This window comes from Patagioenas fasciata, chromosome 10 (assembly GCF_037038585.1).
Source record: "Patagioenas fasciata isolate bPatFas1 chromosome 10, bPatFas1.hap1, whole genome shotgun sequence".
NCBI lineage: Eukaryota > Metazoa > Chordata > Aves > Columbiformes > Columbidae > Patagioenas > Patagioenas fasciata.
This window is the reverse complement of record NC_092529.1, coordinates 20165684-20191162: the sequence shown is the minus strand read 5'-3', so window position 1 is coordinate 20191162 and position 25479 is coordinate 20165684. Positions and strand designations below refer to the sequence as shown.

The 25479-nt window shown below is 40.8% G+C and overlaps 1 protein-coding gene across 1 annotated transcript in view; it reads left to right on the top strand.

The window, feature by feature from the left end:
* The window catches only part of PTPRG (protein tyrosine phosphatase receptor type G), a 405613-nt gene that overhangs the window by 242264 nt on the left and 137870 nt on the right, over positions 1 to 25479 (top strand). The gene's annotated exons all lie outside the window — the stretch shown is intronic.

The window sequence follows — 25479 nt, the reverse complement described above, 5'->3', positions numbered from 1 at the left end:
TTGTTGCTCAGGTAGCACTACCAGCTCAGGTAAGCGGGCCAAACCAAGGTCTCTAACTTAGGACTCTTTACCCTGGGTTTCCTCTTCATTCTTTCTTCCAATCTTCCTGAGGGTCACAGAGTCCTTGGGATCATTTGCCCTCTGAAGGGACCCTCTCCTTCCACTGAGGATTAAGGGAATTTATGGGAACTTCACTCTTCACTTTCACTCATGTCAAAGTTGCCTGAAGTTAATTTTCAGGCTTTGACTTTTTGGTAATCAGGGAGGCTGTTTTTTTCCTGATGAACACGAATTTAACCCAATGGTTATATATGGTTGATTTGGCATGCCTTCAATTCTCCTATTCATTTCCTGAGTAGCATCTTTAAACAAAAATCCCTATATTCTGGAAGAAAAAAATCAGAGCTGGATTTTAATTTTTTTATTATAAGATAAACCAGTAACTTTTGGTGCCTCGCACTGTGATTCCATGAAATGGGATTAATTTCTTAGCAGCACTGGACCTGCTCTGTCAGTTCAATAAAACTAATGTGGACAATTTCAGTCTATTACTTTTAAATTAACTCAGCCCATATGACTCTTCCTAATACACTGCCACCTTGTGAAAAACAGGGTTGCATTTTATTGATTCATGTGATAGATGAGAATATTAAGTGTTCCCTGGCAAACAGCACCCCAAACAACACAAGGCTCTTAGGCACGCCAGGGCTGGCGAACTAATTATGCTGAGACAGAAGAGGTTATTTTACTCCTATGTTGTAAAAGGGAAAAAATATTGAAGTAGCTTCATAGCTTAAAAAAAAACACACCAGCTCTCCTCCATCCTTCTACCGTCTGGCTGGTACATTTTGTCTTGACGTATTTTAAGTTGGTTTCTGAAAATGCAGAATTTAAGAAGATCATCGGGGAATGAAAATAAAGAAGCCAAAGCAGGGAAAAGCTCAAGCCGGTGAAAATACGAGGAAATGAAAAGGGGCCCTTGTAACATAACACACCTGATACTTCAGTGTGTGCAGAAGCCCTGTTTCCCACAAAGGGAGAGTGACGAACAGGCTTTGCCCCTTCAGAGATCAAAACTTTGCAGAAAGGTTGCTTGTTAAAATTTCACTGAAAAATGAAGTCTGAAAAAGCTGGTGTGATGATCCTTTGGGGTCATTTTAGAGTAATTGTAACAATAATGAATTAAAATGTCACTAGGAGAAATGATTAATTGGAATTGCCTTCATTTTTCTCCTCCATTTGCTCGCATTCCTGTCCTTAGTTCCTCGTATAAAAAAAAAATAAAAATAGGAACATCCACTCCTAGCACTGTATATGACGTCTTTTATTGCTGCAAAGTGACATATGTGAAGCCTTGCTACTGACATTCATGGACTTATACACCTATTACTGCAATTGCTTTATTAATGTTTTGGCTTTCAGCATTAAACACTGAAAACCACTGAAAAATTCTGACCATGGCAATGGCACATACCATTCTGCAGCAGGGAGTGCGGGAGCTGGTGTCCTGGCTGTCGGCTTGTTCCTTCTGAGGCAGAAAACCTCCTTTTGAGTTATTTTTCTCACTTCTTGTCGTCATTTAGGGACTAATCAAGCCAGCACACTGTACAAAACAAAGAACAAACAGAGGTGACTTTCGTTCCGAAGGGTCTAAAACACAAAGCGGGAGTGAATGACAGATGGATGTAATAGGAGCAAGAGAAATTGGGAGCGGAAGGTTTATTTTCATGAACTCTTGCCCGTGCTTGCTGGTTAACTCCTTTAGATGATGAGCTTTAAAATAAGCAGCTGGGCCAGCATCTGAAACCTAAACTTGTGTGGGTGCATCTTCCCGTTCTGCATTTGCCTTTATAAAATCTAGATGGCATTCAGGATTGAAAACTCATCCCAGTATTTAAAAATATATGGTTCTGTATTTCATCAGAAGAACGAGAGGAGAGGAAAAGAAAAAAAAGGCAAGCAACGTTACAAATAAGTAAAATAAGTAATCTGCTTGTTGCTTTAGGCATGTTTCTACTCAGTTTGTTGTCGTTCAGTTTGATTCACTGAACTGATTCAATTTTAATGGTTCACTTATGCATGCAACTACCTGGAAAAAAAAGAAAGATGTAAAAATACCCCTAAAGCAAATCTTACTTAGATTTTGGTCAAAAAAAGGATCATAAATAAGCAGAAGGAAGAGCAAAAGCTAAAACAATATGGGACACATCAAGTAAAAAGAAAGTACAATATGTGAACTGAAGAGCAGAAAACAAACATGAGCTACAAAATAGAAGTTAAAAAATAGTACCTAGGGTAAAAAAAAAAAAAAAATCAAATGCAATATGTTTTACAATTACCCAGGAGAATGAGTTTCTTCAACCTTTAAATTCTGTATTCAGTTAAAGACACCAAGGCTGGAAGGGTATCTCTTCCAAGGCACCAGCAGTTTCTAAGAGCCCTTGCTGAATGCCGGAAAATTTAGCAAGGGGGAGAATTGCATATTCTAAGAATATAACATGATGAATATGTTGTGTCACATACATACCATCTGTGAGTTATTCTGATAGACAGAACAGCTTGTCTGCCAAATCCTAGAGCATGGCTTTGATTAGTGTATATGTTGTAAAATAATCATCTTGGGGACCTTGGGTGAATTAAAGTATGATCTTGAACTTGTACTCTAAAGGCCATGCCATCTAGGCCTGGACAGGTAACTCCCTACTTCTGTAATTAGGTCTTTTGTTAATGAGCGCTGTAGAACAGAAGCTTTCACAAATGAGGCTGCCGGCAGTTACCAAGGAGAGGAGGACATCATCAGGACAGAACTCCTGGAGCACAGGGATGGTGGGTTATTTTTCCTGGGGACTTTGCGATGGTTGCAAAACGAGATGTTCTGTGTCCAGGGCATGATAGTGGGGGACCTAATGAGGTGGGGAGTTTTGAAGTTGCTGGGTTTGCAGCTGCTCTAGAAGAGGTGTCCTGTGCGTGGTAATTGGTTTATCATCTGTGCACCTCTGTAACTCATCTGCTTGGGTGGTGGTCACAATGTTCCCTACTTCTTGGCCCCGTTATGGGTGGGAGGATGATCAGCATCTCACAGACTGGGTCCTTGCTATTCTGTTTTTACTATTGTTGGAGGTTAATTTCCTATGTTATAATTTACTTGAAGTTGTTGAATGTTAGCCTGGGTTAAAAAAAATCAACAACAACAACGAAACCGTCTTTTTGTGCAATAACATGATTCAGCTGTGATGGCTGCTGCAGTAAATGTCTTATAAAAGAGGTCCCTTCCTGAGCTATAGTGCCCATAAATATTAGCTTTATTTTTATAAGTAGTTGCTTTTTCAGCAGCAGAGTAGCTGTAACCATAAAAATGCTTAATAAGAAATGCTTTCTCAATCGCTGTTTATATGGTTAAACATTTTAAAAACACCATTTTGCATTTCTTGAATAGCCCTTAACATTAAATGTAAGTTCTAAGCAATTGTTTTTCTGTGGTTTGGGGATTTTCTGCCTTTTTTTTTTTTTTTTTTTCCTTTTGAAGCTACTTGAGAGTCTCTGAATGTTGAAGATTTAGATTTTGAGAATGAAGAAACTTAAAAGCAGCTCTGTGCACATCTTCTCGCAGCAAGCTGTGTTAATATACACGTTGCCAAATGGAGTCGAGACAGTTTCAAAAAATGAGCTTGCTGTTTCTAATTGGTACCTGTTCTGAGTCACCCTGACTCACCGTTGTGGCTTGAAAATTGCATTTTCCTGTCTTTCACCCTTTTCCATGTTGCATGAAAATAATAGAGAAAACAAATAAATTCAGGCTGCCTTTTGCTGATTACATGGAGTGGCGTGTGAAATGTGGTTCAAGTGCCTTTCTCCGTGGGCTTCAGTGTGAGCAAGCAACCAAAAATCCTGGCATGTCAAATCCCTGTCACCTTTCTTAGTCCTTCCATGGGTGGAGAATCTCCGCACCTTTCTGTAGCTCTTTGATAGGTATAAAAAGCTGCGAGCATTGCTCGCGACTCTCTGCAAGCAGAACAGAAATCCTGTTAAGTGATTTGTGACTCATCTAGTAGCACTTCTCCGTATTCAAGGTTTAAGAGCTCCCCAAGCCTGGAGAAACCTTTTAAGCGTAGCAGACTTCAGAGCGGGTAGGGACAGACTTAGTCGAGTCTGCCATTTGAGTCCAGTCCCAGGGCACGTTGTGCTTTGCTGTATGAAAAGGAAATGATCCGACTGAATCCTCTACAAAAATGATACCCTACCCTGTTCTGGAAGTGCGATCGTTTGTACGCTTCTGCAGAGAGAGAAGAAAAACCTACTTGTAAAAGTTTCACTCTGTGTGTTGAAAGTGTTTTATTTTGGAAGCTGCATTAAGAGAGGAGAAAAATTGGTCATTAGCTAGGAACTTATCACTTGATAACCAGAAGGCACAGTGAAACTGCAAAACTCATTTCCATTGTCTGATTTGATCCTATAAAAATCGTGACAATGAACACAAAGCAAGCATAATATATTCTTTCATTATGCTTCCATATTTATTTTGTATAATAGGCAGAAAAAATAAGTATGTCTTTAGCAGTTTCCCTGTTTAGAATATAATTGATGATTAATATATAGATACATACTTAAATAAAGTTATGTATAGATAGTATGTTTTCACTTCGGAGGGTTTTGTTTCACACATTCATGTTTTAAATCAGCGTTGTTTCCATCAGAGGTTGTGATCTTTCCTGAATAAACCTTTAAAGAAAAACTTTACTTTTAGCGGCTTGCAGAAATGTCAAAGGTTCCTTCAGTCACACAGGGCAAGTCAGTAGCTGTCCTGAGTAAGAAAGGTGATCAGAACAAAGTCATTGTGATGTTCTATTAGGTTTCACTTGCAGAATACCCAGAAGATCACCAGGTAGAAGCTGGGGTTCCTTATGTTCTCCACGGTGATTTTTATAGCATCAAATTGAGTAGAGTAGATGAATTTTGTGGTTTCACTGCTTCCATGTTCCCTCTCCCCCTATTTTTTTGCAGGGTGCAGTAATTGTCACGAATTCTGCAGAAAATTTCCAATCAGATGTATTTTCTGACAAGTGGGCCCACCTTGAGTGCCATTGCCAGCAATAGATCTTGGCAGCAAGTCCTTAGGGAAAGAGTTGTTCCTGAAGCTGTTCCTGGACAGGACACCAACTCTTAAAATGAATCAGTAGTAGGTGCAGATGTGAGTATTAGGGTCATATGCCATAATCTGGTATGAAAAATGCTGCAGCTTCTATCTGCAAATGCTTTGGCCACAGCACAATGTAAATGCAAAGAGAGGAGAAGGTTTTACATATTCCAGTTGGGACAGCATGGGAAATGTGAATTTCCACAGATAAATGAAGGTGTTAAAGTCAGATCCAGTTAGAGTGGAGACCAGTTCTGTGGAAGACCATGTGTTAGGAGAAAATGTTCTAGTCTGGCATCAAAAGAACTTTTTAAAACTATGTCTTAAAATATGCACTCAACTCCAGAATAACAGATGCTTTCCACTCCAGATGCAGTATATTGGAAGAAGGCTGCGTTTTTTTAGTTGCTGCTAAAATAATGTCTATTGCATTTCAGATTGGAGGCATTTTGCAATTCAGGAAGAAGTTCCCCAGATGGAAGGATGTGAATTATTTATACAATGTTTATCTCAGGGTTTACTTCCCATCACAACCAATTAAGGCTATTTCATTTCATTAAAACTAACGTTTTCACATTGGGGAAATCATTTATCTAAGGAAAACGTTATGGTTTCCACTCCTTAAAAGCTTGGGAACTTCCATCAATCAAATAGTCTCACATTCTTCTAAAAACTTACAAGATGGGAAAGTAGAGACATTTTTCTGTATTAAGGCTTGCCAGATTGAATTATAATTAATTGGAATTTAACGAATTAAGATATTAATTCTTTTCTTCCTACTTAGTAGGAAGTGATGGGTTCAGAAGTAATGCCCTGTGACCTCAGTCTTGTAGTCCCTGGACAAGCCTCAACTCCTTTTTATCTGCAGAAAAGAAACCTTTGCTCTCACTGAATTGTCTTAGGAATTTTTTTGCACAAGCAAAGACTAAGATTAAGCCTCATAGAAACAGTATGTATTGTGAAATAAAATTGACTGCTTGGTATGAAACTGCATTTAAAGCAGCTGTATTTGTATGGCAGTGAGAAATCTAATTCTTGTCTTTGCTCTTCTCCTGCTGCCAGTGTCCACGTGTGACTTGTGCAAAGTGCACCATTAGGTACCTGTGATAGCCAAGGCATTAAACTGAAAGGTCATCTTAGTATTAATTTTAGTACTATTTTCCAGTTGAGATACTGCCTGGTCTCACTGAGATTCGGTTAGATAGTTTTGTGTATAGACCTGCTCTACATGAATAGCATCAGTCTTGGGGAAGAGGGGGAGGGAGGAAGCGAGCCCCTTACTCTCACTTGATAATTTAATTTCAATTCTTGCCCCTAAGAAAAAAAGGGGCAAGATCTCCTAGAAAAGCCAAATTTTGGAATCCAAGGAGTTAAGATCTGGTCAAACAAATCACTGCCTGTCACTGCTTTTTTGAAAGACTAGAGTGACAAGGGTACCAATCTGTGAAATATGCTAGGGAAATACAGGTGAGAATAAGGAAAATAACGGGTATGCAGCTTGCTCTTGGTCTACGATGGGTTCAATATTATAGAATATGCTGTAGCTAACTTTACTGATGGCTCTTTGTGAGGCCTGGATCAACAGTATGGTGTTAAGAATGTTAAAATATCGATTTGATCTTGCGGTGGACAGGATTCCTGCATTACCTCCATCCTCTCTGGGGACAGTCATTAACAAAGGCCTTCAGAAGCTATTCAAGCCTAGTTTGCAAACAGCTAAAATTTCTCAGGGTTTTATAAGCAGGCTGTGGCAGTCTGACAATCACTTATTGTAATTTCATGCATTTAAGGGGAAATAAACATTGTTTTTCATGGCATCCTGCTGAAAAATAATCTATTGTTTCCCTAAGCTTGTAGGTATATGTGTGTGTTTATTTGTATGGAAGCTCTGAATCTTTTAAAACCATATGCATATAACTATGATTTCTCAGTGAGATGCAACAAAATTGTGCATGTGATAAAGAGGATCTAACAGTGGGTGAAATTTCTTTATATCATGGATTTAGTAAAATGCCTGACATTATTATTGTGGAGGAAAAGTTCATCCTTATTTATGCCTTGCTGCTGTTAACATGAAAAAGAGCAAGATGATAGTGATTACAAACTCAGATTTGTATGTGACTGTAATTGGGTTGTGATGTGGAAGGAAAGAGGAGGAAATCTCACCTAAGTCGTCTCCAGCAGTTATGTTACGCATTAGGTCTTCTTTAAACCCTCTTCCCCCAGAAATGTTTGCGTGTGTAGTTAGGCCAGAGAAAATCCAGGTAAATTCTTGCCTCTTTTTTAAGGTTCTTTTATCTGAGCTGAACATACTGTGCAGAAGTCCTGTGGTTTGCTGGCTGCTGCGGCTGCAGCATCTTTTGAGCCAGACTCCATGTCTGTGGGGCTGGATCCCGTACAAACACCGAGCGAGGAGGCCACCCCAGGTGTGAGTGGTTTGCAAATGGGTGGCTTCAAAGTGAGCTTCCAGCAGTGAGCCCTCGCTCCCACTGACCATTGATTTTATCCTCAGCTTCCAGCTTCTAAGATTTAATCCCTGTCTAGCATGGCACCGTTTTAACTTGGTTTATCCTTGTGGAGGTAAGAAAACAATATCTAAGTGATGCAATTAAGACAATGTACCAAAACCAACAGAGTGTGCCGTGTTACTCTGCTTGTAACTTGCTGCATTCATCTGGCACTTGTCAGGTTCCACTGGTCAAACACTTTGCATTCTGAAAAGTCAATTTAACACAGGCAGGACTCAGTATTTGTGTCCATGAGCACTCTTGCATTTGTCTAGAAGATTAAATGTGATTTCACGTAGTATAGCTGGCGTGAATTCTTTGGTGTGGAGGCTGTTAGTGTTACGAACTTTTGAACATCTGCGGGTGGGAGTGTGGCTTTCTGAGGAGTGACCCCTAGTTATGCAAATCCCAGTGCTGGAACCTCACAAGGTGGGTCCAGACATCAAAATAATAAAGTTGCTGTGTTCATTGAGGATGTAGGTTTCCTTCACATCCTCTCTTACTGAACCATCATTAACTGAAATGCTAAGAGCGTTTGCAGGAGGTTTTATCGATACAGACTTACATCTGAATACACCAGTGCTTCGTTCCAGTAGGTCTTAGCATAACGACTCTAGAAGCTTCTTCTCCGTAAGGCTCTGAACTTTATCTTAGTGTTTATTGAATCTGAATTAATTCCAGGGTGGGAAGACACAGTGATTTGCTACTGGTGTTTCTCTTGGTGACTTATTGACCCACAGTAACTGAAGCAGAGTATAATATAGTTGTATGGAGGGACAACCCTTCGCAGGTCAAAGTGAAGGCCACGTTTAGGTCCAGGACACATGGTTATATCATGTGGTTTAACTGTGGTCTTGGGTGGCCATATCCGTCCAGCTCTGGTCCTGTGGTGGCCATAGAAGAAGCGCTTGTGGCTGAACCTCACACACAGACTGTTCTTCCAGGATTTTCAGACCTTCCTTCTTTCACTCAATGGGGTTTAGCAGAACAGCCACACAGCTTTATTTAGTATTCAGCTGGGCTTCAATTGTCAGTGAGATACTAATGGAAATTTATCGCACTCTGAACCCAAAGTGACATATATATATGTTAAAATGCTGTGTTTTATTGCACACCTAAAAATACTTCACTATCCTTACTTTTTGAGCTTTTTTTTATGTAAAGTCCTCGATCATTGCTTAAAATCTGGCACGTCCGTATTAATCTTTCTCTTTTTTTAATGTAACTTTTTCTAACGGGGAAGAAAGTACAATGGAAATTTTTGATCACAAAGTTATCAAAGAATTAATCTTATTGTCATTTGTCATTCAAAGCAGAATTAAGTACAGGAGCATTTCATGATGCACTGTCAAATGATGAAACTACTTGATAGTGGGGATCAGATAGTCAGCCACTACAAGTTGGCTTTATTGTAGTAATTTTAACTTCTGCTTTTTCCATATAAAGAAATGGGCTCTTCTGTGTATTACTGATGGCTGCTTTTGAAATTAAGCCAGGACACTGGGTGAGCTAGCATGAAGGTAAACATAATCTGACATGGTTTGCTTTGAAGAGCTCATCACCTCTAAAGGGTTCTAAATCCCCCTGAGAGGTAAAAGGGTATCAGAATGAGGATACAAGTGTTTTTATGCCTTTTGCTTCCATCGTTTTGCTCTTGATTGTGAAAAGACAACCTTCTCCTCAAGCGACACAGACCTCTGGTGACCAGAGAATGCAGATTTCTTTCCCTAGGCTCTTTTATTAGTGGTAAGTAATATGCAAGCAGGTGAAGTTTTAGGAACAACATCTTTAGGGAACATGAATAAAGGTCAGTCTTTTATATGAACAAGAGGTCTGCATTTTCCTGGTATTCTGGGGTTTTATGTGTTAGACAAAAGCAGGTTCATCTGAAAACTCTCTCCCCAGTCATGCCTCAATTCACTGGTGTGAGTTGGATTGAATACTTTTTCTGTTCCTTGTATTTTTCTGCTCAGCACTTCTTCCCTGGAATGACAGAGGGATGTTCTGGAGGGACAGCCCAATTATTCCTCGCCAGTCAATCCCTAAGGATTATGGCATTTTCAGGAGTTCCCGCTTCACCATCCCACCTGGTTATTCTTCCTCTGATATGTTTTGCTAAGACAGCTTTCCCTGTGAGTCTGAGAACTAATTTTGCTTGCAAGAGACCTTTGCTGATGTCTGGAAGAACAAATCTGCATACTCTGCCTTATTAGAGCAAGTAGGAGGAGCTACCCTCCAATTTTCTTTTCTAGTTGTCTTTGAAGTCCAACTAACAGGTGAGAAAAATCTGGCCTATTCCTCATCCACACAAGGACTAAAATAGATTGTAATGTATTTATCACCATCTTTGTTACGTTTCTTGGAGATTTAATAGTCCCCAGAATTGTTCATTTCTTAAGAGCTATGTGCTATTAAACGGAGGCATTATTTAGCAATTGGTGCTGTCTCAAGAGGATAATTACTCAGAAGTATCTATTTGAAAATACATCTACTGCTAGTTGTATAAATGTCTACAGTGCCTGAAGTATTTAAATACTGAGAGGCTTTATGATTAAAGTTACCATATTACAATATTTAACAGAATGGTGGATTTCCATTAATATTGTGTGTGCTCAGATTCAAATGCTGGTATTTTCTCAGTGACTCGTGGGAATCCATACCTACTGATGCCAGTCTCACTGAGTAAAAGAAAGTGGGTACATTGTGTGTCCTGGTACATGCCCGGGTGCAGAAATGAATGTGGTACAGCTCTCGAGTCAAAAAAGCCCCAGCTCACCTGTGACAGCTGCTGAAATGCCTGCTGCCCGTGCCAGACGTGATAATGAAGTGTTTTGTGAAGGAGGACAGGGAGGGTCTTCGATGTTCGATCCATACCAGTGAAAATAAGAGGGTCTCTCTTTAACTTTGACATTTAATTGCAAAGGAACTTGTATGAGTGTAAGGTCTTTGAGAACCTGAGCGAGCGTTCTGGTCTTGATGAAATTGGTCAATGCACTCTGAAGTTATTAGAAGGGACTGACATGTCGTGTGCAGACACACCCACAAAGCAGGACCATATAAATCTCATTTTCTAGTTCAACTAAGTTAAAAAGACGCCTCTGAGTGTGGCAATTAGGGACGACGCATTCCAGGACACAGAAATTCACGCAGACACAGAGATCTTGTTCTGGAAAAAAGGCACAGAGCCTGGCCAAGCAGGGAGCCGACCTAGGCTGCCTTCTTTATTCACCGTTGACAATTTATAGGATTTACAGGTATGGGCCTGGACTAACATGTTTAAAAAAGGCATTTTTCTGCTAATTGTTATTAAAAACACACTAAACTCATGTGATGTTTGTCTCACTTGTTTTTCCACTCATTCACAGACCAGGCCCAAGGACATTCACTTGGGGGCAGTAATCCTGCCTGAGATACCATTCTCACGAGTCTGGGCTATAACTTTTTACAGTTATGAGAAGCGTACTTCAAAATAATCTGTCCAAGGCCCTTTATATATTGTTATGTTAGTATTATGTCTTTGATTGTCCAGATGGTCATTGATCTTCCTTTATCATCCAAGTGGCTGGAACCGCACATCTTGCTTTCCCACATTTTACTTTCCAACACTGAGTATGCACATACAGTGATGAACATTAAATTAATTATTGCCATTCAAGGAAGTGTTCCTGGAGTCCTTACAGAGAACTCTCTGAACTCATGAGCTCAATGCTCAGCAGTAGCAAGAAGGCAAATAGGAAGATGAGAAATTATTAGGAAATTAGTACAATCAAGAGGAAAAATCTTTATTCCATGGTACATGTGGCTTGGGCAGTTCTGATTGCCAAAACTCAAAGATGCTTTGTACGTGCCAAAAACATAGAGGACCTTCCGTGAAAGGAAACACCTTCCTTGAGAGAGGAATCAAAATAGTTGTGACATCTCAGCTTAGAAAAGGTGACTCATGGCACATGATTACAAAGCTCCATGAAATCTCAAAATAGTTAAATAGATGTTACTTGTTATACTTCACAATATAAATAAGGATCCTGAGCCCAAAAAGACAGGTGTACATTCAACAGAAAGGAACATTTTTCATGCAGTGCATCAAAGCGCATGAATTGTGGAATCCCTTGTGAAATGATCTTTCAGTGGGCAGCAGTAAATACAGGTTGGAAAGAGGATTGAACAGAGTTTTGGACAAGCCAGTCAAAGGATGATCCTTGTGCAGCTTCCACCTCAGAAAGGCCTCCGAGGTTCGTTCGAGGCTGCAGAGCTGTAGCCAGGGGGGCAGTCGCTCCTTGTCCGTGTAAATACTCACCGTCTCATTTTTGCTTTTCATGGTGCTGGGTGCTTGAGACAGGATACAGAGCAAGAGGCACCTGTGGCCTGAACCAAGTGTTTTTATGAGGGCTCTCCACAGCTATATTGACGCAGCGTTGGCTGTCAGACAACATCCATGGCAACGCTACTCCAGAAAACATCAGTATGTGGCATTGTTAAGAAACTCTACAGGAAGAGCGCAGATGGAAAGAATCTAAAAAACATGAAGATACCTTTCCGAGGTATATGTTTCGATGAGAAGGGAACGGAGCTGGAAACTAGCAGATCAAAACTGGTGTTTTGTAAATCATTGATGGACATAACTAATGGGTGCACTCGTGCCATCCGTAGCCCTTGGCTGGCAGTCTCTGTGAAGGCAGCTCTTGAGAGTGAAAGGGCTAGATGATGTATTGGTGAAGGGAAGGAGATAAAATACAATGTTTGCGATTTCATGATCTCCTGGGATCTCTAGACCCCATAATACCACCACACCAACCACCACGTGACTGGGTGTTCTGGGAAGACAATCATGATCCTGAATGTGTTTTGACCTGCTAGAGCAGCAGTGTGGGAAGCTACCGGAGCTGCCGCTGACTTCACCTAAATCTCCTTTGCCGTGAGAGATAGGGATGCTTGTCTCTTTGTTTGTCCTTTTCTTCCCCCGTCTCACTTCTTTTCCTTCCGATCTCTTTCCCCCTTCTGTTTAATACGAGCCCGTGATCCCATGGCCAGTGAGGCCGGGAAGAGCTGTGCCCTGTGCTGCCCTACGGGAGCTACGCCTGTTGGAGTGCCTGATAACAGCCGCTTTCGTTGCCTCTTTTCTGTGGGAATGAAGTTGCAAGTATCAGTCGCAGAAACCATGTTATCTGCCTGGGCACTTTTTTTTTTGCTGTTACTTCATTTTTTCTTTTTTTTTTTTCCTGCAGAAGTTAGGTCTGCACTCCAGAAATACCTCTATTTCACTACTTTTTCTGAAGAATATTTTTCACCGCAATTTAATGCCATCCAAATATTGTCCTTGTGAGAAAAAAGCATCTGCTAGTAGAGGTGGGGATAAGGCATTTGGTGAAGCTCAAAGGCTTAATTGTTTATAATTTAAATTTGTTACTTTTCTGCACTGGACTTTTCTTAACTTTTATGCTGTATCTTTAATAAAAGGTTATAAATACGTTTAAATCATTAGTGTTGCCATGGAGCTGAGCAACCTGGGTATGTGCTCTTGACTCAAACCAAGTTTGACTGTTCAGTATTACAGACAGGGTCATGTTAACACCTTAGCCTATGACTCCTTGTACTCCCTTTTATTAACATGAGTGAGCCAAGATGTTGGATGCTTTTCCCCTAGAGTCGCAGTCTCTGCGGCTGGAGGGCAGAACGAGGCTCTGGGTCACTGGTGAATACTGTCATATGAGCAGGGTAGTTCAATTCCCTCAGGATCGAGCGGATGACATTGCAGCTGTTGGATTCAGGTCGCATTCACCACCTTTTCTGTGTGGCTAGAAGACTGAGATGCAGGCTTTTAGTCAGTGAATATGGGGATTATTGAGTAAACACAAGACTTCCTTATCTAGGGCTCTGATTACAAACCTGCAATATTTCTGTCATAAATTGACCTGCAAGGCTTCTCTTAGTGAAGTGTTAGCATTAGATGCTGACAGCCTTTGGAGTGTGTGTGTTTGACGGGTGATGCTGTGGAAGAAAACCAGGCGCGCTGGATTAAAGAATGAAGCCAGCCGGGGTGGAAGGGGAAAAGACTGAAAGTAGGGCTGAAAACTGAAATAGGACATGCACCTTCTGCCAGAGACAACAGACCCTGACCCTCTGCAGCGAGCACGGCTGCTCCTGTGGTGTCGACACAGGAGGCAGGAGGTGATGCCTGGACCTAGTTCAAGAGAGAAAATACTGTGATATGAGCATGACCTTTAAAACATGCTGGGATATGATTATTTTGTGCATCTACTGAGGAGGACCCTGTTGTTCTTTTTCTGAAACGCCCCCAGTAGCAAACAGTAGCACATTAGTGATGTTTGCCAGTTGAGTGAGAAAATCATTATTTTCTTAAAACTAGACATTTTGGAATACCCTCTGGCTCTGCCCTCTTAGGTAGTTGGTTATGATCAAAGGTGTTTGGTTAAAGCACCTTTTGCACTATGCCTTGTTACTACGTAGTAAGTTAAATTTAAAATTCTCTTTGAAATACTATTCTGGGTTTAATCTCCTTTCAATATTTAAGTGCAGCATATGCTCAGCTTTTTCTAAACCTTTATTACAATAATAGGAAAGTTTAAAATTTAAATCAAGGCTTTAGTTCCGTTCCTTGAGCTGTGGTGTATTTTAAATAGGTGGTGGTATATTTGAACAATCTGTTTGGCAATATCTTGATGACCAAGACTGAGATTTATGCAAGTAGTTTTATCTCAGACTTGTGATTCATAATGCATCTTGTTATAAATAGGTTAAATAAAAGAAATATTCGAACACAGGCTATAAACAGACTCTTAGATGAATCAGTGATTTGTAAGTTAATATTAGAATTTTTAACTTGAGTGCCGCACTTTTAATATATTTCAGGCTTCTTGATCCAAAGCTTACTTTATATTCTGAAGGTGTGCAATTGTTTGCTGTAATCTCAAGAGAAGATAAGCATGACATCTGGTTCACACCTGTGGTTTTAGGGATAAGAGCATAGCTGCTTTATGTATTATTCAGGGCACTCTGTTGAAACCGCAAGGAATTTGGCTCTTTAAGGCCCTTTGTCCCTAGGTTTTTATATTATACTTGCTTAAAGTAAACATGAAATATAGGAGTCTTCTCTGAGTAGGCATTGAATAGACTATTTATTCCAACCTATGCCTGCTACCAGAAGTGAAATCAGTTATGCAGGTTAATTACCAGATTTATGATAAAGACTTCACTTGTGCAACTCCCATATTTCACAAGTTCCACTGAGGCATTTCGTGCTGTGACAGAACAACGCCAGAAGAGGTGAATGTACCGGTAAAACGTACAACAATGTGGTTTTGTACGGCAGGCGATAGCCTCCCTGCCCCAGCCCTGGCCTTGGGCAGCGGGGGACACGCTCTCCCTGTTATGTGATGGGGAAAGGCTGCACCGGTTTGCAGCATTTCCAGTTTCTATTCCTGGTTGCAGGCACGACTCAAGTGTCTGGGGCTGGTGGAGACGGCAGCGGCATGAGCAAGAATTAATTTGGTTGGGCATTTCTAGAGCCAAAGACACCCACAGTCTGGAGAAAAGCCAGCAGCTGTCCTACTGAAAACCAGCACTTAGATGGTGTCGATTACCCAGGTGATTTGTTCAAATGTGAGATGCTGAGGCAGCAGGGGTGCTTTCAGAAATACAGTTGTGAGCCGGGGTGGAAATGCGAGTCCTTGGCTTGAGACTCATTTTTGTTGTTAAAATGTAGAGTAGAGGGAAGGGCTGGAGCTGGCACAGAGCCTGGCTGAGCAGGGACACAACTGTGCCTGCTTCCCAAAAGGCAGCGTATACTGAAAACTGTACTAAAAAAAAAAAAAAGCCTGTAATATTTGGACTCAAATGCCAATCTGGTAGCACTGCTGGGTTCGTCAGGAGGCCAAAGAAGTTCGACATGCTTTTCTTTCAACATCAATGGGCCCTTAAAAAATTGGAAGTGTTAAAGCTGAGAGGTTGTTTTATTCACAATATATGAGGTCATGCCACAAGCGAGCAGCAGAGTCAGGTGCACCGGGGGAGTCTCAACACAGCATCTGCAGGCAGGTACCAGCGTGGGAGGGGGTGAGAGATAGATTTGTTTTTCTATAGGCATGGAAGAATAACTCTGACATTTAGCAAAAGACCATTACAGAATGTGTTTGCAGATGTGACAGTGGACAAGGTTTTTTTAACTTTAAAAGGCTACACAATTTCTAGTACTTCAACCATTCCATCACTTCTGCTGCTTACTTGAATATCCTGTTTCTTGCTGTGCTCAAGTCCAGTTTTGGTGTTTTGTTTGGTTTTGTTTTTTCTGTTTGCTAGTGTTAATACAGGTTTGTGTGCGTAACAATCTGGTGCCATTAAGGTGGTATATTCAGCTACTCTGTGTGTGTGTGTCTGTACACAAAGTTGCTAAGCCAAGAAGTCTACAAATTTCTTTACACTGCACTTCAGATATGTGCTGCCTTCACTTTCTACTCTGTTAAAACAGCCAGAGGATAACGGTAGAGAAACCTAGAAAATTAGAGACAGACTGCAGAGATATTACGTGCAAGGTTTTCCAAGAGTCTGAGGAATTTGGGTAGTGCCCCATGGTAGGGAAGGATTTCAATTTCAGGTATTTCTCAAGAGATCCTGAGTTTCAGAAGGGATATAATGTACTCAGTCCTTGTATATTAAGCCCTTTTAAGAAACTCGAAGTGGAACACATGCATTAAGCAGTTGCATTGGAAAAATCCCTCTGGTGTTTGAACGGGAAATCCGTGGCAGAACTAGTGCTGTCCCAGGGCTGTCCCACCTTCCTCCAGGAATCTGCAAGTAGCTGCTGGGACCCTGCTTGCTTCATCTTTGAGATTATGATGTTGCCTTAAATAGATGTGAATTCTGCAAAATATGGGAAAGCCTGTATTATTTTTACCCTCTGTTGTGCAGCCTTCCAAGTCAGCTCTTCTCTTGGGCTGGTTCTGCTGTAATCGCCCGTATACTTTGCAGTTCATAAATAAAAATAACTCTGCAAGCGTACAGCCCGAAGGGTTTAACATCCCCTCAGAGATAGGAATGGCCTTTCGCCCAGCAAAATGCTTCTGAAAACGTGCCCCATCTGCTGCATGGCTTTGAATCCAGAGATGCAACGAAACTATAAATATCTCAAAATTTGTTCTGAGGCATTTTGAAGATCATTAAACCTCATGGAAGAGCTTGCCTTCTCCCATAAAAAAGAAAAAAAAAAAATAAAGAAAATAACCCCCACACCAACAAATAAACCACACAGGACATTCTGAATTCCATAGTACTAAAAGAATAATTTGAGCTGAGATGTGAGCTCTCAGAGGAAAGAATACTTGTGCTAGTGCATCTTTAAAGTGAATGCTGTATGAAATTGTATTAATCACACATGCTAGGAAAAGTGTACTTTTGTAGGATTTATTTTTAAAGTGCAGCTCCTTTCTTTTCTCTGAAGAATGCTGGAGAGGTTTTGCTAGGAAATCCCAGCAGTCCTCTCCATTCTGGAAGCACTTCTTGGTATTTAAGAAAGTAAATCAATTCTTAAGTATGCACAGTTTGGGTATTTTGAAGTTGGAAACTTTCTTCAGTAGTTTATTTCTCCTTGTAGGAAGACTGTGAGAAATAGATGAAGATGACATCTGAAACAGTCACTTTTAGGTTTAATTCAGAGCTATTCTGTTCATACAGTCAGTCCATCCGGCTTATTTTTAGTTGTTACGACATTTGGTGCTTAGCCACTTCCTAAATTGCCTGTTTCAGTTTTTCATCCCTGCCAGCAGCTAAGTATTGCTTCTAATTTTTGCATTCGGACAGTTTTAGGAAGCAAGGTTTGCCTCTTGCTGAAATGGGAGTCTCAGTGTTGCATGTTCCTGCGTGTATGCACTTGCAGTCATTTGGAATATGCCACGGTTAGGCAAAGCCACTGTGGGCGAGGCTTGGAATCACTTATTAAATAAATCAGAAAGTCTCTGGCAGAGTCAGAATCTGGTAGCAGAGATTAAGACCAGTGAATAGACCCCAGCTGACCTCCAGGAGCCTGGGAAGATGCCCTTGGGCGTGCGGATGCAGCGCCTTGTAATACGTGTCTGTGCCGAACTCCTGAGACATCAGCTCTGTGTCAGATATGAGCTGTTTGGCACTTGGTACGAGCACTAAGAGGTGATGTACTTTCTCAATGAGGTACTTGTGTGACTCTTCCCTAACTGCTGTATCAAGCAGATGAACCACCACTCCCAATTTTTTTTCTCCAACACCACTCTAAATTATAGGTTTTTTCCATGTTTTTCAATTGTTTGTCATTCTTCCCATTTATTTCCAATCTTTCCTATTTCTCTTCATAAAACATCCTGTTAAAGGAGTGATAGGCAATGACCATAGTTTACACATGAGGAAATGAGGCCCAGAAATGGGCAGTGATTTGTGCAAGACAGCAGACACTCTCTAGTATTCTGGGAAGGTGAGCCTCTGCAATCCAAGGACTAGTAGGTTGCTGCTTCTTCTCAAGTTACCAAAAGGCCTGATTTGTAAGAAACACTCCTACCCAAAAATCAGAATAATGAGCTATTTGTCTCTCATTTGGTGTTATGGGCTGCTCAGTCTTTTCAGGCGGGAAGGTACTTTGCATTTTCAAGGTTTTTCTCACAGATGTGAAGGCAACAACCACAGTGATTTTGAAGTTACAGTGAAGGTCCTCCTGGAATCACTACATTCCAGGTCCTTGGACTTCAGATGAAATACCATGTGTCAGGAACCCTCTGATGGAGGAGTATGAATGAGCAATACTGTGTGGTATAATATTTTATTCTTTTGTTTGTTTGTTTTTACCTCCTCCTCTCCTTGGATCTCTTCCGTCCCTTGGACGTGTGGTCCACATCCTTTTTACGAGCTGACTGAGCACCCTATTGTACACTTACCACCCACGTTCCCAGAAAAAGAGCCTCCTAAATTTGTGATTCCAACAAGATGCTGCAATGTATCTGGATACACAGGTATAATTACCACAGGATGAAGATATTTAAACATTTTTAGAAGACAAGAAAAGGAGGAAAGTTTCAAAAAAGCCTCCTGCTCACTTTGCTTCAATTATTGTTTATGTTTTAGTATTAAAATGTTAGTATTATAATTTCCTGTGTTTGGAAGGAGGTCAGATATGAAACAACAATTGTAACAAGGAAGAGGATCAGAAATCAAAGGCATTGCATGGGGAGGTAATAACCATAGCTCTGTAATTCAGGAGTCTTGTGTGTTGTGAAAGAGAAGACTTACTGCTGATTTTTTTTGTTGGTTTTGAATGATTTATAAACATTTTACTTGTGGCAGAGTGTTGCAATCTATGTTGTCATGGAAATTCTATTGAATTTATAGTTCCAGTTATCCAAAACGATTTTGCAGACTTCATTTCATGGTGAATCATATGGCTGTTACTCGGAGTACAAAGCAATTGCAAAAAAGTTTCATGTTATGGAAAGCATAAACACTGAAACCGTTATTTTCATATTATGGAAATACAAATGAATGCAACATACAGCTTTTTCATTGTGTAATGACTCAGTGTATATACATGAGAGTGGATTTTCTTGTTTGGGACAGGAGCAGGCCTGGGGGGTGTTTATTTCTGGCAGTAGAAATTAGGCTCACCGAGGTACTTCCCTCTTAATGTTCAGGAGTTAACACTCGAGGTACTGAGTGAAATGGCCAAGATCCAGCAACGCACTGAAGCCCAGGGCGATCCTACGAGCATCGTGTTGCCTCCCGGTTCCTACTGGGCTGGTACTGGACCACTCGCAGGTTTAAACGCTGCTCAGGGTTAGGAGAAGAACGTGCAGCAACTACCAACTTTCAACTTGAAAAGGACTATGAAATCATTTAGTCTTGACTTCTAACATAGATACACCTACTGCGTTGTTTGTAGACAACAAAGCAATAATTAATGCTTACTATTAAAAAAGATTAAAGGGAAATTTAACATAATTCTAAGGCATGCGAAAGTCTAAATTGAGTGAAATTTTGTTATTTCACTTGCATGATCTTTGCTCTTCCTGTTGTTTCAACTCCTTTTATTTTTCCAGCCTAGCATTGTGTTTATTATCAAGTTGCAATTACTTGAGGGCAAAGACCCCGTCTGACTCTTTGTTTTGCAGTTTACCCAGCACACTTACAGGCACTGTGAAAGACCAAATTATGATATTCAAAATACATCTCTGTACCTGCCTAGCTATAGTTAAAAATTCACTGATGAATAATAGACTAGGCAGGAAAAACATGCCATTATCTGCTCCTGTTCAACTTTATCTTTTAAAAAGAATGCAGTATATTCTATGTTATTACATCAAGCTCTAGTAGGAGAAGTGGAAAACATCACGATTTGCTCTTCCCTCCCCCCTTTTCTAAGCAGATTTAGAATATGTTATAAATGATAAGTTTCATGGTTTTTCTAAAGAGAATATAATGAGAAGTCAAACATCAGACTTTATTGCCCCAGTGTACATCTCACACTCAGTAAACACGCAGACTGCAGGACAGTTATTCTGAATTTTCAGTACTGCAGTGAAGATTACATTATGATGTCTGTAGAAAATTTTTATTCCAGCCAAATGGATCACATCATCCAGTTCGCTAGAAATCTATGCACATATTTGAAGCAGAAATAAGTTACGTACGGGCTTTCAATTAAGAAAAATCACGTATGATTCGTAGTCTTAGCACAGAGTTTGGTTTTGTGTGAGAGTTTTTAAATCCAGCTGTAAGTGTGGCTGAGAATGATTTATTCTTAGGATATAAGCAGCAAAGGTGCTAATTAAGAATTCGTATATCCAGTAATTAACTTCGTTGTTTAAAGCATTTCAAAATTTTTGTCTTGCCACTCTGCACAGATTTGCAGTCCACCTGCGATGCCTGTTTTGCTCTTCTGAAAATACTCTCAGTCTCTAAAGCAGCACATAATAAACCACGTATCTGTTGCCTCTGCGTCTTGCCGCCTGATTCATCAAAAAATTGGCTGGCCTGTAAAATCTTTTTTTTATTTTTTTAAGCTTTAAATTGCATGGTAGTCCTTGGATTGCTGGAAGGAAATGAGCGGAAAGCTAATTCTGATGATCTTCTCCCTTCCACCAGAATTCTGGTACTATTGAATATTCTGTACTCCACATCTGTGACAGCACAATGAGCCTTTGTTCATTTTTTAATCTGAAGAGAAATCTGCTGTAGGAGGTTGCACAGGGTGATAGCAGCCCAATTTAAAAGTCTCAATTATTTATTTTTAAAATACTTGGCATCTGTCTATGGAAAATGTACTTGCTTGGTTTCCAGTCTCTTAGAATTGCTTTGAACTCGCTCACATCTTCTGGGATCTATCAAATGCTCATTGTGGCTTTTCTCTTGTAAGTGCTGAATGAGTTTAGCCGTGATAGTCTGCATGGGATGTAAGCTTTCTGGCTTTGTAGTGGGGTAATAAGAGCGAAAAGATGTCATGCACGGGAATGCTGATTTCTGTCTGGATGTCTGTCTTGCCAAGCAGAGGAGGAGAATCCGAGCACAGAGCCAGAGCCTTTTATTTGTGGATGGGCGGTGGGGAGAAGGCATTTGTTTGAAGCAGGCTCAGTTTTTGCAAGCGACATTTCTTCGAGGGTTTAGCCATTCAGAGGCAGTTGTACTTAATAAAAACAGAACTGATCTCTGGTGGGCAGTATTCTCAGTAACACACATTTAGGACAACCTGTCCTCACAAGATCAGTGTGGTGGCAGCTCGGTTTTGGGTCAAAATCTCTTCAGCCCAGAGCAGGGCTTGATGTTTTGCCAGCTCTGAGGAACACCAGATTTCTGTGGAGATTGGGAGAACAGGGCTGAAGAAAGGTGTTTCTGGAGGGAGTAGGCTGACCTCAAGGAGGAAGGGATTGTCTGCCCCGTGGTGTGGCGGAGGGGTGTTGTAGCTGGTAGGATCATGGAGGTAAAAGATGCTTTAGGCTTGGGAATTACTCCGGTTTTGGATGTATGTGGCGTATTCATTTGTGTAAGTGCTGTCGGCTGGAAAAAGGCCTGGAGTGCTTGGAAACTGTAATGGCTGGGCACTAGATCTTTCTGGACAGAAGAGACTGGAAAACATGACACGGTTTTACAGGGTGACTGACGATTATCTCCTGGGTTATGGCAGAGCGATGGTTTTCTCTCTAATCCTCTGTTTTAAGGCACTTGTAACATTCTGAAGATTTTCCCCTTCAGTGAGATTTTTTTCAGGCTTAAGCTGTGCTGTACGGCAAATCTCTCTCAAGTTTGAGTGAAAACAGTTCTACTCTTTTGGAGTGTGAAGAGTGTCAAAGCATAAAGTTTTTCCATTAAAAACAAACTCTTGCCCTCTCCCCGCCTCGGTAAAGCTCTGTAGCTGCAGAACTTGTTGATAGCATTTTAGGATGGAGAGAGTCTTCCTGCTAGAAAAATGCCTTTGTCTCTCTAGAGACGGTTTGTTTCAGCCTAGCCTTATCAAAATACTGAAAATTTCAAGTTGCTTGGACAGTACATGTTTTTTCATAATAGATCTTTACAAGATACATGCAAGCAATCCTGCTGTGTTGCACATCTGAGATTAAGGAAGCCTGTGTAAGCCTTTCCCAGCCTTGTTAGCTGTAACGGGGCTAGATGTGAAAGACTTCTAAATCAGGTATATTGTGCCATAGAGAACGGGACTTGTATGCCCTCTGGGACCTGTGCCACTGGGAAGGCCATTTGCAGCACTATGAGCTGTGATGTGTGGAATGGAGCATTCTGACTGCAGCCAGTTAGTATCACACTGTAGAAACTACAGAGAGTATTTCAGGCTTTCCCTTTGCTAAGGGATTCAGAGCCTTTAAAAATATATTTTAAAAAAAAAAAAAAGGAAAAGAGAAGCTATTGTGAAATCGCATGCAAAGATGTCCAAGAAGATGGTGCTGGAGACAAGCGGTGCCACATTTCAGGTCGGATGTGCAAACTTGGATGATGCTCTGCTCTGCAGTTCACAAATAACGTATCATAGTAAGATCCAGATTTTCCTTAGCGTAGATGCTCCTTTGTTGCATTCTGCATGACTGCTTTGTATGTACCAGGCAGAGACAGTAGGAATTATTTATATGCAAGATGCACCACCTATTGTATATACTAATTATGTAATAAGGATAAATAGTGAAAACTTCCTGGCATGTTTAGGCCACGTAATTATGCAGTGAAAATCATTTTGTTGTTAACTGTCTTATTCCTGATTTGTACATAAAGAGCATTATGCCATTCATAGAACATATTAAATTAAATATCTACTGATAAATGCCTTCAAGGTTATGTATTTTATGTATAAAAGAACAAAAATGTTAGATACATTTACATTTTGTTGTAAATTGAGGGAAACATGTGATCACATAATTGGAAAATTGTCGTAATACTAATGCTTGGTGGTGTCCAGGTGTGGTTTTATGAGCAGCCTGAACCGTATATCTTTGAGGATGTAACTTTACCATCTTCTTAGCATTGTTTTTGTGGTGTATGCATGTTTAAATTATATAATAGCAATTCCTGGGAGATTCTACTCCTAAAATGTTCCTTCTAGCTGTATGAACACATAAGGAAGCTACTGTATGACAGATGATGATAATTTTTCATACAAGACAGTTCCCCTTGACTTGATGGATGCAGCGAGAGGAGCCACGCTCTCTGGAAGAACACCAGGGAGCAGTGGGAAAATGTTTCAATGTGTATGGCAATCAAGGCAGAGTGTGGTTCTTGATTAGTCTGTGAAATTGCCCTGCTGAGACGAGGGATCTGCATTAAGCACTTTTTTACCAAAGCCCTTTGCACCTCTATCCAGAAGTGTATTGTAAAAATTAATTTCCTTAAAATGCTGTGAGCAAAATTGATCCAAAATGATTTTGGCATATGCTGAACTCATTCAGTGATACTTTTCTTCATAAACTCCTCTGAGGACTATATAGTGAAGTGTTTTATATAAGGTATACCTAATTTTAGGCTTTATTTTAAAGGGGAGCAAAATGTAATTTGTGAGCGGTTCGTGAGCTATTGTCTGTGCTGGCTAAATTGAAGTTTAAGCAATTCCACCTGAAACAAACTGTTTCTAATTTCTACATCAATGAATGGCTGTACCTCAGTCTACGTTTGTTCAAAGCACGCGTTGTCAGAACCTGGAGGCACCACCAGCTTTGTGAGATATTGCCAGCATCTCTGTGTGTGCTGTGAGTACACTGGGAATAGGAAGGCCAAAATAGGGGAAGAAAATTGCTTTCAAATTTTATGAAGCTAGAGAGAGCGCCAGACAATTTTTTCTTCTTTTTTTTTTGTGTGTGGGCCATTTGGAGTGTGGTTTTATTTTATCTTCCTTCTGAAAAAAAGTACCTCTACCTCTGAAGAGACCGATCTTCATCTTGGCCTTTTCTCTATATGGTGATGTTTTATTGGATGTATAGGTAGTTTGCCAGTATTGTACATGGCAACCAATACATACAGTCAGAAGCCTGGGAATCAGTAAATATGAATAGAAACATATCTGAGCAAGATAAAAGGGTGTCATCTCATCTAGCAATATACACAATTTTAGAATATTGGAAAAATAGTTGCATTTGTGAATATGGTAGGATTTGTCATGCAGCACGGTCTTGGAAGAACCCAAAGAGCCCCAAAGCAGTTGTTGGTTCCAGCAGAACATTTGCCTGTGGACGGACCTGCAGGGGTGATGGTCAGACCGGCGTTGTGCTGGGAGGCGTGGGCAAGCTCAACCAAACCTGACATCTCCAGTTAACTATGTGCTGTGTGGTTATTTCTAATCCCTACTGATGCTGTGTAAAGCTAGAATAGGTCAGGTAATGCTGAGTGGCAGCAGAGAGGCAGGAGTGAATGTGCGGTTTCAGGCAAGAGGCCAGTGGCACAGAAGCCTGTTGGGTCCATTCCTGTTTCATAGCCAGGAACAGGTTTTTTTTACCGGAATAATTGTGCACGGGTGAGTGTACACGTTGGCCAACTGTCCTGGAGTAGCATTGCCCCACAGATGTGCCGGTGCTGGTTCAGGTTGTGAAATCCATCCAGAAGGATCCCTGAATGGCCCCAAGAGCAACTGCTGCAAAGTCCAGTTCTTTTGCTTGGCTGTTACCATAGAATCGTAGAATAATCAGGCACATGTTTTTAATTTGTAATGTGTAGAGCACACATACACCACATGTTACCAATACTGAATTTATTCCATGAAGATGTGCACACCTGCATGGTGTCATGTTGAGAAGGGCGCATTGCATGTTTTGGATGTAAAGGGGGTCCTTGGGAGCAAATCGTGGCTGATACAGATGGACTAGCGCTAGGGGCTGCTTTGGGAGTGGAGAGGCTGAACAAGTGCTGGGGAAGCAGCGGTGTGTTAGGACAGCGGGAAGAAGTGGGAGCTCAGCTAATGTGGGAAATGCAACAAGAACCTTAAGGGAATTAAAAGAGCAGCAGCGCCCACAGGCCTCTCTGAGTTGCCCTTATTCATGACGTGTGTAGGAGAGGGGGATTGTTCAACAGCAGAATGTCTGAAGGAAGCTGGTTCCTCAGTCCTCCTGTATTTATGTAATTCAGATGTTTGCTGTTTGGGGGTAATCATTCTTCTCACCTGCTTTCACTCTGGGATTGCCTAATTATTAATATTTATTATTAGTCCTAAAATGACATCAAAACATCTGGTTTTGTCTCACTTACGCTTTTTGCGGAGTGCCGACGCTTTGGAGATAAAAGTCATGAAATTTAACTGAAGTCAGAGAGAAGTCTGACCCTAACTGATAGTCCTGAATATCAGAGCCTCATAAAAATGCATTGCTACAGAGACAGACTTTTATC